The following is a 16346-nucleotide window of genomic DNA, read 5'->3' on the forward strand; positions in this document are numbered from 1 at the left end:
AAAGGTATCATATCTACAAGGCTACTTAGTTTCTCTTGCGGAGAACAGTCACATATTGAAATACCTCTGTGACGCTATGCAGTGAACTGTAGCACGGCCCTATTTTCTTGAATGGAGCAGTGCTGCTGTTCTGGATTATGATTTCTCCAGCAGGCTTTGGGGTATTTTGTCGCTTTCCGAATTGAGTATCGTGTGCACACATCATCGATCCAGAATCAGACACAAATGCTGGTCTAAAACCGGGAGAGAGTCTCTACCATGTGTAGAGGCTCAGGCTTTTTATTATAACACATGACAACCGCCCTTCAATGGGCGTGCAACAGATTACATCAGTAACATATAAGATTCTCATTTGTCGGTTCATATAGAATCCCCCACCTCTCTGCCCACCCCCTCCAAGTGTTGAGGTGGTATGGACTTCGTCCTCTAGCTGAAGTCATCTCCGTGTAGTGATGACTCATTGTTTACCTAGCTTCAGGATGAGGAGTGGAAGGGGGCTAGACAAACACTCAGTATTAAACACAGGATATAAGAATATACACGACACTATGGCCCTTAACTCTTAGAAGCTGGTTGTGCAACTTGTGTAACTTCTATGTACTTAACTAACATTAGATCAGACATCCATTGTCTAGCAAATACTATGATTAGATTGTGTGTGTGTCCTTTAAACTCCTCAGAGCTGAAAGTCATTACAATAGCAAAATACATTTGGGTTATATACAAATAGCGATAGACATTTTATACTAAATAATTATCATGCCTATCACAATCCCCCCTTAAAATGTCTATCCTCTAATTCTTTATCTAATTTTCACAGTCTTCTGCGCATGAGCCTATAACCGGAGCGCGTTGAAGGTTCGTTTTAGGGTCTTCAAGGGGGTGTAGGACTTGTCCACTCCTTCTGGGGATGCATTCAGCAAACTCATGGTGGGAGCGGCTTTTCCAGCATCAGTTTCACAGGTCTCTCTGACACAGGGGATAACACAGCAGACTAGAACAGAAAAGGTAACCATCAGTTCACATACAACAGCGACGCCCGTCTGTGCCAGGATCCTTTACCACCCGCTCATCCATGGCGAGTGCTGGTCCCAAAAGTTAGCTCTTTTTAGTTAGTGTGGTCAGCTTCTTAATAGCAACTGCGTCTTTACCCGCGGGTCACGTGTCGTCTAGGATGTAGGTATGACAAGTCTCCCCTATCATCTTTCAGACACTCCCCTTTTTAGCTAAAGTCGTCTCTAAGGCCATTCTATTTTTAAAAAAGTCATAGTCGAGGTAGGTCCTATTGGTCGACTAGTCCCTATAAGGCGTCTCTAGTATAATTTATAAACCACTGCTAATTATAATAAACATAATTAATCCAGTCAACGTTTATTTACCATAATGATCAGGAAAATGGACTCGAATCTAGTTTTAACTTGGTCTCTAATTTTTAAAACTTGTCAGGTACCCCCCTTGGCTATCCTATGACGTCAATGTACACGTGTAGATCAAAACTACCACCAGGGGTCTCTCTTCTCGCTCTAGCATAATGTTACAATACTAGTAGCGTACACAGGTGCGCACGGCGTGGGACTCCCTAATCTTCACCCACACCAGTGTCCCTCCTGGAGATAGTCCTAATGGTGAACACGTCCAAGTCGCCTCACCCTTGCGTCAGGGTTTTCCCACTGCCCGTAAGTCCCTACTCCTAGGAGGGGGGGATCCCTACCTCACCTCAGAGGGAGGCCATGGATTCCCTGGGCTCATTTCCGGGCATCCATACCCTCTATCTGTACAAGTTAACACCCCACAGGGTGTGCCCTCGCCGGAACCTAAGGTCTTCTGCACTATCCCTAGGCAAATGGGAATTCCACTGACAATCCATCTTAGGAGATCGGGGCAGGCACAGTACTAGTACATTTCTCCTTTTCTTTGGTAGCGTATGTGGTTGGCATTATCGGAACTGGCTCTTCATCTTTTTCAAACAAGGGAAACGTTGGTGTCTGACAGGATGTGGAGGAGCATAAGGGCTTTACTAAGGCACACTCCCCTGTCCAATTACCCTCCAGGCGGGTCCTCTACCTCATGTCTCCACAAAGCCAGTAAACGTCTCCTAAGGACTGGACCTGATTCTGCATCTATTCCCCTCCTATCATACTGTAGGAGGAGCAATACCCGTTGGTGAGTTCCCCAAAAATCTCCCTCCACCCTGCCTATTTGCCTGGCAGGTGTAGTTTCCAGGGTAGTCAGTAATACTCTCTCCGGTGCAAACACTTAAGTAGTTATAGAGTATTCCTTCTTTCATTTCTCACGGACAGTGAAATTAGCGGAAATGTTCGTGAAGAGACTAATAAACCACTCTTCAGCATCTACAGGGAGATTTAGGGGGACCATCCCCGAGTGTAGTCGGGCACTACAGCACACGCAACAGTTAGACTTGTTGCTCCTGTTAGCATTGTACCTCATCAACTCCAACCAGAGATTCTGGTCAGAGTAGCCAGTCGCTACTGTCAAGGTGTCCTCAAAAGGTAGGGTCGGCTATAATCATCATGTTCGTCAAGGTCTTTATCTTACGGCGGAGGGGGTTAATTATGGGCACGGGACTAAGTGAAGGCTTCCATTCGGCTGCATCTACCATATCCCTTATTTTAAACTTCCCTAAGGGATCTATCCTCCCGTACCGGTATGTCCCCAGACTATAAGTCTCCCCCGTCCCCCGGGCTTGGATCTCCCATGGTTAGTGTAACAACCGCATTAAAACCAAGCAGCATACTAAGTTCAGCCTTCCAATACCTGCTGTCCTTATTATTCTCAAGGAGGGTTATACGACTAATTAGGGATTTCCCGCTCTTATTTTTCTTATTTAAGGCACTTCGCGGTTTATAGGACTAGTCTGTTCCTGCGTTCCATCCCACTAATCCCCAATAACGGCAGTCTTCTCCCCAGACGTTATCAGTGGCGCAAACATATTGTATTCCCCGGGTATATAAGTCATATAACCAGCTGGACTGAGCTAAATCTGGCCTGCGGTGGGATCTTGCGCCTAGACACGGGACCACAGTACAATAGTCGAAGGAATATGCAGCTACTTGAGCATTGGACGAGTTATACTAGAAGGTAACCATACCCCCATATTCTTCCGACTAAGGATTTCAGTTGCTACCTTCCTCTCTCACTAGCCCTAACCAGAGTAACGTCTTTGGCACAACTAAGACTGGTCTCCCGGATCTGAAGCTTTCTTACAGTATGAAGCGTGGATCCATGTAAGTCTTTCGGCTAGTTTCACAGCTGTGGCAGTAGTCAGAAGCACCTGGTAGGGGCCATCAAATCGGGGCTCAGGAGGGTGCTTCCTGGGGAACTTCTTGACGCACACCCAATCCCCAGGCTGCAAGATATGTGTCCCAGTGTCTGCCTCTGAGTCTGGAAGAGAACACCTGTGCATAGGCTTTGGTTAGTTCTTTAACAACGGAAATCACATACTCAGTCAACACATCAGATTGTAATTGTAACCACTGAGGATAGTAACGACCTAGTCTTGGGGCTAGCCCAAACAATCTCGTAGGGAGATAATGTATAATCCCCCCTGGGTTCATATCTAACACTGTATAAGGCTATTGGATGACAGTCTTTCCAAAGTGGCGTCATTTTTAAGTATCTTACTTTTTAGCGTGCCACTACGTCTCTCCACCTTTCCACTACTCTAAAGATGGTAGAGTATGTAAAAGGCCTGGGATACACCCAGAGCAGACATGACATGTTACATTCACCTGCGAAGTTTATACCTCTGTCTGACTCTGAATCACCTCTGGTACCCCATATTCACAGTTTACCTCGTTCATGAGCTTCTTTGCGGTTACCTACTTGTTTACCTTGGTGACAGGGTCGGCCTCCAACCTGCAAAGACATCAACAACAACAAGCACGTAGTCATACTTCCCAACAAGTGGGAGCTGAACGTAGTCAATTTGCAATCCCTGAAATGGGTAGAGTGGTCCCGGCAAGTGTGATGTGGCAAATTTACTTCTGCCCTGACTCACCTATGGCATAGATCATGCTAAACCGGACAAATGATGCAGCAGCTACAGAGAACCCAGAAGTCGCCCAACCTCTTTCAAGCGTCGTCGTCAGTGCTGCTTTACTAGGTGGGTCTTTGCGTCCATCAGCTGGGCCATCATGGGATACAGGAACTGTGGTGGGCAAGTGCTGTTGACTGTTCACCACACGCTGTCCTGTTTCTGCTGCTCCCATATTAGTCCATTTATTCTTTCCTTCCTTGCTGGCTGGTAACTGTAAAAGTCTTTAGCATATCAAAGTCCAAATTTTTGTCAATGTCCAAAGTTTTTTTTACCACTGACTCATGCTGTCAGTATCTTTCTTCTTTCTTCCACGGCTTGAGGGCCGCTGCCTTTGCTGCGCTGTCAGCGAGTGTGTCGTCTCTCGCCTCTCCAGTGTAGGAATCGGTGCGAACTCTCAACTTTGTCAGGTAGAAGCAGGGCCTCCATGCGACTCTGTACCGTTGCACCATTCTCAATTGGTTGTCCTGCTAAGGTAAAAAACTGTCTGGCCTTCCATATTGGGCCGTAATCATGAGCTATGCCAAATGCATACCAGGAGTCAGTGTAAAGGATTGCCGGTCTTACCTCTCTCCACTCTACACGCCTCAGTGAGGGCCTTCCATTCCGCTTATTGTACTGTGACATGCGGAGGCAGAGCTCCTGCTTCTAGGACATATTGTTGTGTGACCACTGCATATCCGATGTGGAGTCATCAGTCCTCACCCTGGTACCATCTGCAAAAAGCTCAACATATGCATTATCAACAGAGGTTCTGATAACTGTTTGCATATCTGCAGTTTCTTACTGAATTAGTACTAAATAGTCGTTCTGATGTTCTATTTCACATGGCTCGGAATCTTGTAGTACAAAATCATTTATTTTTTTTTTTTTCAAACCCAATAGCTGATCTACAACACCTAGATCATCTATGACCCAGATCACCTATGCCTCCCCCCTTTTGAACCGCAATACTCAATGGAAAAAGAGTCATTGCGTTCAAACTAGTAAACCAAGAGGCACAAAAACAAGCACTTTGTAGGTCAAGGTGACATTGTATGCAGCGAAGTCTGAGCGAAAATCTCCTTAAAAAAAATTTTTTTTTAATTTCAGGTCGCAGTTAGCATTTTTTAACACAAGGGGGCGCAACACAAGTAAAATTTTACGTCACCCAGTGTAATAGTATTTCAGGGTATGGCCAGCGTTTAGCTTTTACTCTCCTGTCGGAATATAATTATAGCTTCAGTGTAAACTGACACTAGAATATACAAAAGACTTAAAGAAAAACTAAAGAATACGGATGAATTAACATCCTACTCTGGGCAATTCAGTCCCTCTTTCTTCACATAAAAAGTAAAATTACTTCACCAAATTGCATGAAAAAGTTTGCTGGGTGACTATAGTGAAATTATTCCATCTGTAGGAGCCTTCCATAACATCATCTGTCTGAGCATCCATTGGAGAAGCGGGCAGTGGAAAACAGAGCCCCTGGGAACATGAGAGAGCGTCCCCTGTCATGTATTCCCGGCCTCTGCCCCCCATGCATCAACTCCAATCTTCCATGCACTATAAACCAGCTTAGTCATCTACTATGTCCCAAGCTGCATCTCCTCAAAGGTTTGTTTCCCTGAACTTATCACACATCCAAAGTGGCCACATCTTGGAGCGTAACAAAGTCTGGTCAAACAAAACCTTACTTCAGACAATCATGATGTTAGCACTGGATACAGTGGCATTGGGAAATATAGGCTTCCCAAATGCAGCAAAATGGCCGCCAGAGGCAGAAAGGGGCGGGGCTACAAATCTCCCAAGTGAGGCAAAATGGCTGCCGGAGGAACGGGCGGGGCCAGGGGCAGCAGCACTTCCAGGTGAGGCAAGATGGCTGCTGGAGGAGGAAGGGGCGGGGCCAGGTCCTGTCCCGGATGGGGAGGGACCGGAAGTAACATCACACACCCTGAAAGTGAGCACATGGGGGGAACTTCAGGGTGGGGGCAGGCCTCACTACATTTACTGCAGAGTCACACTATGTTGGATTGTAAACATTGCAAGCACGGCCGCCATTACAGGGAGGGGCCGCAGTCAACACAAAGACATTACATTGTTCATAAGCAATACACATACCCCCCCTACATGCTTTCCCCTCTTCAATCTCTTAACTACATTATACCTCCTTCTAGCAATCTAAAAACACATTTCTTTCTGCTAGGCTTCCTGCTCATCTTCTGAAAACTTTCTACAATCTATCTTATCTGTCTATAACCTGGCATTTCTTTCTGCAACTTTTCCTGATCCTTTCCCATTGTTCAGTAACCAAATCACAAGCTCTATGACCTTTGTCCTTGCTCACTTTGCTCCCCATTCTCTAAACAACCTGCGTCTATGCCTGAACCTTCTCAATCTGCTCAACTTTATGCTACCTGCTTATTCTATTCTATTGCAAGGTTTCTGGACACAATAGTGTTTCTCTTGTAAAATCTGCTTTCTTCAAATCCTTCCCATATAACCTCTTTCCCACTCAGAATTATAATGCACATTAATTCTACAAAACACAGGGAACGACAAAGTAAACAGAAAGGGTTAATTGGAAAAAGCTTTCAGTTCACTCTTATCAGCAGCCCTCCCCCCAACAATAAACACTGCACATTCTTTCTATAATACCAGACAGACGGGATTACTGGAGAATACCCACAACGGCTCAAGGTATATATATATCTCATCTACCTTTTTTAACAACCCACCGTCTAGTAATCCCCAAGAGCACTCCTTGTACACGATCTAGACAGGACATTTAGCTATACACAGAGACTGACGATTATTTTCAATGACCAAAACCTCAATAATATTCTGGAGAAATCAGCCGTCACAAAGCACGACTATACTTCATACGTATATACCTTTCCACATATGAGAACATAACACGCTCAATCATAAAAGTTAAGTATACGTATCATAAATCTTCCTAACCTCACACTAGTTTTACCTAGGAGCACGTGTCACTGGCGTGTTCCCTCAGACTTAAACAGCCGAGTCCGCCCTCCCGACACATTAACCCTCACAGAATTTATCTCTTGGTCTTGCATAAACAATTTTTAACCGTCTCAGACATAACAGACACAGCATACAAAATACCCCTTAAGCAGGTTAAAACGGTGGTCTTTTCCGAGTAAGAAAGAACTATATTACCTGCCTTTCATTGATTTATCACTCTGGATCAGGAACAGGCAGAAAAGCAGTCAGAACCCAGATTTGACACAGGTAGATAAAGCAATCTTACCGTGTTCAGTAGATTTTCGGGCCCCTGAGTTCTGCGTGCCATCTGCCGATCTCTGTACGTTCCAGGCTGTGACCTCACAGATCCACTCGCTCACCCAGGGACTCCACTGTTCTGGATTATGATTTCTCCAGCAGGCTTTGGGGTATTTTGTCGCTTTCCGAATTGAGTATCGTGTGCACACATCATCGATCCAGAATCAGACACAAATGCTGGTCTAAAACCGGGAGAGAGTCTCTACCATGTGTAGAGGCTCAGGCTTTTTATTATAACACATGACAACCGCCCTTCAATGGGCGTGCAACAGATTACATCAGTAACATATAAGATTCTCATTTGTCGGTTCATATAGAATCCCCCACCTCTCTGCCCACCCCCTCCAAGTGTTGAGGTGGTATGGACTTCGTCCTCTAGCTGAAGTCATCTCCGTGTAGTGATGACTCATTGTTTACCTAGCTTCAGGATGAGGAGTGGAAGGGGGCTAGACAAACACTCAGTATTAAACACAGGATATAAGAATATACACGACACTATGGCCCTTAACTCTTAGAAGCTGGTTGTGCAACTTGTGTAACTTCTATGTACTTAACTAACATTAGATCAGACATCCATTGTCTAGCAAATACTATGATTAGATTGTGTGTGTGTCCTTTAAACTCCTCAGAGCTGAAAGTCATTACAATAGCAAAATACATTTGGGTTATATACAAATAGCGATAGACATTTTATACTAAATAATTATCATGTCTATCACACTGCGTTTCCATTCACAGCAGGTGGCCAAGAGAACCATTGTGCACAGAGAACTTTGAAGGGCACATTAAGTCTGCACCAGCGTTTTGGTCCCTTCATTTTCAGAATTATTGGGGGTTCGGGCAATCGGACCACTACGATCCCAAAGTGCATAGGTAACAACAGTGAAATACAGTTTAAATAAAATAGTAAGTTTGATGTTTTTCAATTATAAGTAACTCTCCTTCAGGAGACCTATAATAAACTATTTAGTGTAAATCTGTTATGCGACTTAGGCCCCCTGCACACGGGTTGATTTGCATTGCAGAATCCAGGGTGGGCGTCCGCTTCCGGCTACTGCAGCAATTACCATCCATAGCATGCTATGGAAAAGTGAATCTTCCTGCACACGCGGAGAAAATATTGCAGCATGCTCCATTCTGACCCGCCCGTGTGCAGGCAGCCTAGATTTTCACTGCACCCTCCTTAAATATTACCAAGGATGGCACGTTATGAGGTTGCACATAGCAAGAGCCAGCTGTGATGTTAATCAAAGTTAACCAAAAAGCTGTCAATATTATAATTTTGGGAAGTTGCTACTAATCATGAATGATAAAATAACATTTAGAACATGATCAGTCATATTTTCCAAGCTAGCTTGTTTTTCTATGGTATTCAATTTTTGTTGTTTACACAAGAACAGAAATGCCTGTTTAGCAAAGTAAACATGTATGATCCCCAGGTAGTCAGAAAAATCTAGAAGGATGAAGATAAATTGTGAGGAAATGCAAGGAAAGTCAGGAAACATGGGCATTTGTCAGATGAGGAAGGAAGGCAGAAAGAATGCTTTTCGCAAGATGATCCATGCCCTGGAAGCTAATCTCTAGTTAAATGGTAAATGGCAGATTAATTAGAGTAGTAAATAGTGCACTATGCTGGATTTAGTACTAAAGGCACATTTAGACACAACAATTTTAGCTCAAAAGTACATGGATTTCTGGAATCCCCACCCAGATCTACGGGGCAGTTGTAGAAATTTCTGCAACAAATTTTTTGTAGGTAAATACACCCTAAAAAGGCATGTGCTTCATAGACATTTTCTAAATCCAGGTTCACACAAGCATATTGTGGGCACGTTTATGTTCAAAGGGATTTTTATCAACACCTATAAGTATAAACAATGACATGCACTAAGAAACAATAAAGATACTTTGTACAAATTTTGTTGTCTCTCTTTGTATCACAGTAAGCAGCTTTCACTTTAAGGGCTTATTCAGACGATCGTATATCGGTCAGGTTTTCACGCCCGACCTATATACGCTGCCCCTCTCTGCAAGGGGAGGAGGTGCGGACAGGACGGGAGCTTGGTGCATTGAGCTCTCGCCCCCTCTCCACCCCTCGCCACTGTTTACAATGGGAGGGGTGGGATGGGGGCAGAGCTAAGTTTTAAAAACCCACAAAAACTTGCTTTAACCCCTTAGTGACAGCCCTATCGTAAAACTACGTCCTGCTGTTGCAGGACGTGTATGGAGGGAGGTAACGGCGCTATCTCGCTCCATACAGTGCGGGCATCAGCTGTTTATTACAGCTGACACTCGCGGCCGTTCGGCCGATCGCGGCTATTAACCCTTTAAATGCCGCTGTCAATTCTGACAGCGGCATTTAAATCCCCCGAACGCTGTTCGGGGGTCCCGCACGGCCCCCCCGCGGTGACATCAGGTGATCCGTGCAGGTGTCATGGCAGCCGGGGGCCTAATGAATGGCCCCAAGGCTGCCTTAGCAGACTGCCTATCAAGCCATGCACACAGGGTGGCTTGAAAGACTGCCTGTAAAAAAGCAGTATGACGTAATGCTATAGCATTACGTCATACTGCAGGAGCGATCAAAGCATCGCATATTAAAGTCCCCCAGGGGGACTTCAAAGTAATGTAAAAAAATAATCAATAAAGTTTTTTTAATTGTTAAAAAAAAAAAGTTATAAAAGTTTGAATCCCCCCCCTTTTGCCATATCCATTATTAAAAAATCAAAATCATAAAATAAAAATATGTATTTGATATCGCCGCGTCCGTAAAAGTCAGATCTATCAAAGTAGTGCATTATTTTTCCCGCACAGTGAACGTCGTCTGAAAAAAAAAAAAAAAGAACGCCAGAAATACACTTTTTTAGTTACCCTGTCTCCCAGAAAAAACGCAATAAAAAGCGATCAAAAAGTCGTATGTATTCCAAATTGATACTATCGGAAACTTCAGGACATCCCGCAAAAAATGAGCCCTTGCTCAACTACGTCGACGAAAAAATAAAAAAGGTATTGCGCGCACAAAATGACCGCAGAAAAAAATTAAATATCTTTAAAAAAAATAAAAGTACTACAGCAAAAAAAAAATACTATACAAGTTTGGTATCGTAGCAATCGTACTGACCCATAGAATAAAAATATCAGGTCGTGTTTGTTGCAATTTGTGTGCTGTAGAAACAGGACGCACCGAAAGATGGTGGAATGTCGTTTTTTTTCCATTTCTCTCCGCTAAGAATTTTTATAAAGTTTTTCAGTAAATTGTATGATACAATAAATAGTGCCATTGAAAAATACAACTCATCCCGCAAAACACAAGCCCTCATACAGCGACGTCGATGGATAAATTAAGGAGCTACGATTTTTTAAAAGGGAGTAGGAAAAAACAAAAATGGAAAAAAGCAAAAAAGCTCCGTCACTAAGGGGTTAAATTGATAAAATAAAAAAAGCAACACATAATAGGTATTACTGCGTCTGTTACGACCCAGACAGTGAAAATATTTTGTCGTTTATCTTACATGGTGAACACCATAAAAATAATTTTAAAAAGTAATGCCAGAATTGCTATTTTTCTTTTGTTCACCTCCCAAAAAACGTAATAAAAAGTAATCCAAAAGTACCACAAAATGGTACCAATGAAAACTACAGCTCTTCCTACAAAAAGGAAAAACTCCCATAGAGCCATTTGCATAAAAATACTATCGTTTTTGGCATGCGGTGATGCAGAATCAATTGTTTTCCTTAAAAACATATTTTTATTTCTATATAAATTTTTGGATGTAACCCCTCCAACCCCCCCCCCCCCCAAAAAAAAAGTGCTAAAAGTTATTCAATACATAATACCCAGAGTGGTGCCCTTAAAATATACAACTCGACCCCAAAAGAACAACCCCTTATATGGCCATGTCAGCAAATTATTGTCCTTGCAATGCCACTATGAAAATTGCATGATCCTTAGGGTACAAAATAGGCTGGTCACAAGGGGTTAAACTTGCTGTTCAATGCTGCTGTGTGTAAGAAAAAGGTGCTGACTGTGTTATCATGTGCTGAAGATGTAATAGACTTCCTCTCCTTATTCTTTACATGATGTTGCCTTATTTCTTTCGTTCACGTTTATTAGGCAATATTTTACAATTAAATCTTAATATTTGATGTAACATTTATTTATTTATTAACTTAATGGTATATTCACAATAACATCTATAATCTTTGTTTCAATAATTTAATATAAAATATATCCTCAATTTCTATGAGGCTTCACAAGATGAAAAGGCAGTTGGTATCTTGCAAGTTACTGATTAACAGCAAAGGCACCCATAGGTAATGTCCTTTATATGTCCTTTGTATGTTCTGCAACCACAGTATATCTATCAGTGTAAGCACCAGTTCAAAGAAAAAATGTTTTCTCATGAATGCACTGCACGTACTAATGACACAGGAGTATGGAAACATCTTTATAACTAACTACACACAGTCATATTTTCAGTACCTGCCGTGTTCCAGAGTTGTGGCCGAGAGGCTCAGGCACAGGCTTCATTCACACAAGTGTACATCGCGCGCTTTCATGGCCGGCCGATATACGCTGCCCATCAGATGTATTAGTTTACAATGCATCAGTTCAGATGGGCATACGTCCATGGCGTAAAAGCGCTGGTGCGGCCAAGATAGCACATAGGAGTGCATTTCGACCGGGCGCTTTTACGCCGGCCAGGAAAGATAGTTCAGGAATTATCTTCTAGCCGGAATACGGTGGCAGCTCCCGTAGACTCCTATGGGAGCCTATTGTAGCTGCCGGAGAAGGGAGGTGGGAGGGAGTTTAGCAACGTGTCTGCTAAACTCCTACCCCTTCCCTCCTCCTCTTCGCCCCTTGCCAGCTGTTTGCAATGGGAGGGGCGGGACAGGGCGGGAGTCCCGCCCCCTGTCCATGGTTGGTAGCCGACCAAACTAGCAAACTAGCTCCTGCGCCATCCCCTTGCCGAGAGCCGGCGAGGGGTCAGAAAGGGGGAGGCAGTTTAGCAGAGCTAAACTGTCTACCCCGCCCAACAGCATTCCGGGCTCGGCATATTCTCGCCACCCCTGCGCTGTCTGAACGGGCACACAAACAGCTCCTGTTCACGTCCATGATATGAACAAGAATGGGATATGCAATTCGTTTTTCAAAAGGAACATCAGTCCAGCCTGACAAAATGGCTGTGTGCATAGCCCAATAGGCTATAATGGGTCCGTGTGCTAGACGTGAATTAACACAGAGCCAAATAGCCTTCTGCCTTCTGTATCAGAAGCTCAAGGACCCATTCACACAGCCATATTTTCAAGCCGTATGCTGCCCTGTATTCTGCAACCTCCCAACAGCCACCTAGACACGAGACCCACACTAAGGAGTTGGCGGGGTAGAGTTGCCACTTGTCACGGTGGCTCTACCAGACTCCTTCCCGGAGGGACGCACGGAACCTCAGCCCAAGTACCGCTAGGCCTCTTCCAGGCAACGCTGAGACAGCGGTTACCTGTATAAGGCCTCCTTCCCACGAACGGATTTACGCCGCGTAAATTCGCGGCAAAAATCCGCTGCGTTGCCCCCTGCTATTAGGTTCTATTGAACCTAATAGCACAATGCTCACGATGCGGAATTCCACCGCGGAATTTTGCACCGTGAAATCTCCCGTCCTCACCCGCAGCATGCTCTATTTGCCGCGGGTGTACGCGCTGATGGCTTCTATTGCAGTCAATGGAAGCCGTCCGTTCACGCTATCTCCCGCTGTAACACAGCAGAAGATAGCGTGAAAACGCTTCCCCGCCTACCGCCGCCGCGTCATGTGACGCGGTGGGCGTGTCACATGACGCGACGGCGGTGGGCGGGGAAGCGTCTTCATGCTATCTTCCGCTGGTAAGTATGGGGTCTCTGGGGGGCGCCGTGACGGGCTTCACTGCGGAATATTCCGCAGCAGAGCCCGTCACGCTCGTGTGAAGCCGGCCTAAGGGTGGTAGACTTTAGATTTGTCACCCGTGATGCCACCGTTCCTTCTCACAGTAGCTTGTACCCGGCGGTTAAATGAAGAGAGTCCACACACAAACTTGATAACTCGGTCACTGGCAGCGGGCAATGACCAGTGAACTTTACTTGAAGCTTTGCATAGTACAGCTTTACACACCAGTTGTGGCAAGACAGAGAATGTGAGTTCAGGGAAGAGACACAGGATGATGCCGGTCCTACAGGCCAAGTTATCTGTACGTTACCGCTCCTGGAAGGGGAACACTCTGGAGGAGGATGGGAGTAGGAACACTCCACATACATTTACTTAGTACTTGAAGACTTCCATCACTTCACCACATGAGGGTTGAAGGTACCCGCATGTGGCCAGCACTCCACTCCACTTCAACCGTTGAAGATGATGAAAGACCCCCTACCACACCCCAATAACACATTTATAAGCTGCAGACATCATGTGACTAGACAGATATTGTTACTTTTCCAGACATATCCTAGCCCCTTTCAGACATTAACCTCTCACATGATGCACAGTGCATCCACATAAAAGACATGACATGTATGACATTTATAGAAGGGCCAGAAATAGGTGTTTTGGGCCACTACATATTCCACTGTCAGTACACTGCCTGATTATAGCCTAGGAGCCTATTCACATGAACAAATTTTCACATAGACTAATGGCCCATGTGAAAAAAAAATCATTGCATGTCTTATCCTCATTTCTTTTCACTGATGATAATAAGACATGCACTGTGCAGTGTTAGTGGTGATTAAACAGTGCATGGTTGAGTCTCCGTATACTGTCTGCTGTGAGTTACGCCCATGTAAATCTGGTATAAAGTTGTCTTCACATCACGTTTTGTGATATGCCCTTAGCCTGTATGCCAGTAAAACACTCAGAGTACACGCTAATAGTAGCCATAGATCCCCATTACCCAAACAAGGCCAAAGGATTGCCTTTTTGGCCGCCGTGAGGACAGTATATATTGTTATACTAATTAAAAAAAATATATATATTTAAAAGCATTGTAGACTATGCTATTCCATTCAACAGTAACTTGTAAAAAGAAAAGTGCTATATACATTAAACGTATGCTTTTATTTTATGGTGTGACTCTATGGATGCCACTGTATGGCATCCGTCAAAAGCCTGTGTTAAATGTATTCAATGACAAGTTTTACTTGCCAGGAAACAGTAAACTGACCCATTTTTTTTAGCAAAAGGTATACCACTCTATACTTTATTTTTTGCAATGGATCCTTATGGGTGTCTAATGCCATCGTACTGCATCTGTCATGGCCTTGGTTTAATATATACACTAGGAGCTTTTTCCTAGTGCATACATTAACGGGGTTTTACCAAAATAACAGTTTATACCCTATCCAGAGAATAGTGGATAACTTGCTGAGCAGTGGGGGGTCTCACTGTTAAGACCCTTGCTAATCTCCAGAACAGGACTCCCGTATCTCTGTATCTCGTTCTCCTGTCTCTGCGAGGATTGCTTCTTCCCCAGCAGTAACATGACTGTGAATGCAGCGCTGACTGAACATGCCAGGTCAGAGCTCCATTCATTTCAATGGGAATGACGGAAATATCGGAGCAGATGCCACACTGATATATCAGTAGTCTCATTGAAATGAATGGGGCGCTGACTGTGCATGCTCAGTCAGTGCTGAATTCAAAGTGATGTCAAAAACGCCTCCCATCACTTCAGTAAAGTATTGATCCTCTGACGTGGCTGATCACCAAGTGTTTCCCATTGTTTTCAATGGGAAACCTGACATCGCACACTGTGTGATGTGTTTTACTGTCCCATTGAAAACAATGGGCAAAGAATTCCGAGGAACGCAGAAAGGTAAGAGATGCATGCATGTATGCAGCGATTTTTTTTCCATCGCTCATGTATATGACTTCATTCAAAAGAATGGGGTTCACATCTGTGCGTGTTGCAACACACAAATCTTACATGCTTTTTCCTGACATGTGAAACCGGTCTTAAGTAGGGACCTTAAGGCCTCATGCCTACGACCGGGTTGGATTTAGACTGTGAGATTCACGCAGCAGGATGCGACCCAGCCCTGGCACTGACCTCCTGCGTACCTGGCTGGCATCTTCTCTCTCCACTCTGCGATGTGCCGGCTGGCACACAGCTGCAGAGCAGAGCCGGCACATCAGCGGTGACGTTTCTGTGTGCGCCTCTGTGAGGCCTGCACAGAAACATAACATGCCGCGATTTTAATACCGTGCGAGTTTTCACATAGTCAAATCGCGGCTGTCAGCATAGGATTGCATAAACTAATGCAATCCTAAGGCAGCGTGCAATGGCGAAAATTCCTCACAGAATCTCGCCACGGAATCTCCGTCTGTGGGCATTGGGCCTTAACGTGATGTGAACATAGCCTAAAGCTGGTTGTCCCGCAGTATCTCACTGTATCTTGTACTATCTGCCCTTCAATTTTAAGAAGATGCCCTGTCCCAGCTGAGGAGCAGCATCCCCAGGGGACGATGCTGCCAATCCTACACTTCAGTGCCAGCAGAGTGTTTGCTGAGGAATGGCTGATAAGAATACTGGTTGCACGAAATCCCTCTTATCAGTAAACCAGACAAATCTTATTCCTTTGTCTGTCTGGGGTGAATAGTTTGGTAAGACACTGTGGGGCAGATTTACTATTGAAAATTCACCAACTTTCTGACACAGATGTGGTAGAAAACCGTCCTACATGGTTTGCACCCCATCGTGTGTTTTTAGACACTTCTGGACCCCCTTTACAACTTGCCCAACCAAAGGGTGTTGTCTAAATGCAACCTTGTACACAGAAGCGTATGCCAAATTTTGGCACAATGTTTGTCATAAGCTAAAGGCACTTTTTACACGGATCAACAGTCTGTGAAGCGACTGCACAACCGCGGACATCACCGCTTAGGTCGTTAGCGCTCATGCAGAGCTTTCACACTGAAAGTTCTGCCGGCTGCTTGCGAGCTTCTCCTCTGCTTCTTGCTCCCCGCTTCCTATTTGAAGCGCTGTG

Source organism: Eleutherodactylus coqui, chromosome 5 (genome assembly GCF_035609145.1).
Source record: "Eleutherodactylus coqui strain aEleCoq1 chromosome 5, aEleCoq1.hap1, whole genome shotgun sequence".
NCBI classification, from domain to species: Eukaryota; Metazoa; Chordata; class Amphibia; order Anura; family Eleutherodactylidae; genus Eleutherodactylus; species Eleutherodactylus coqui.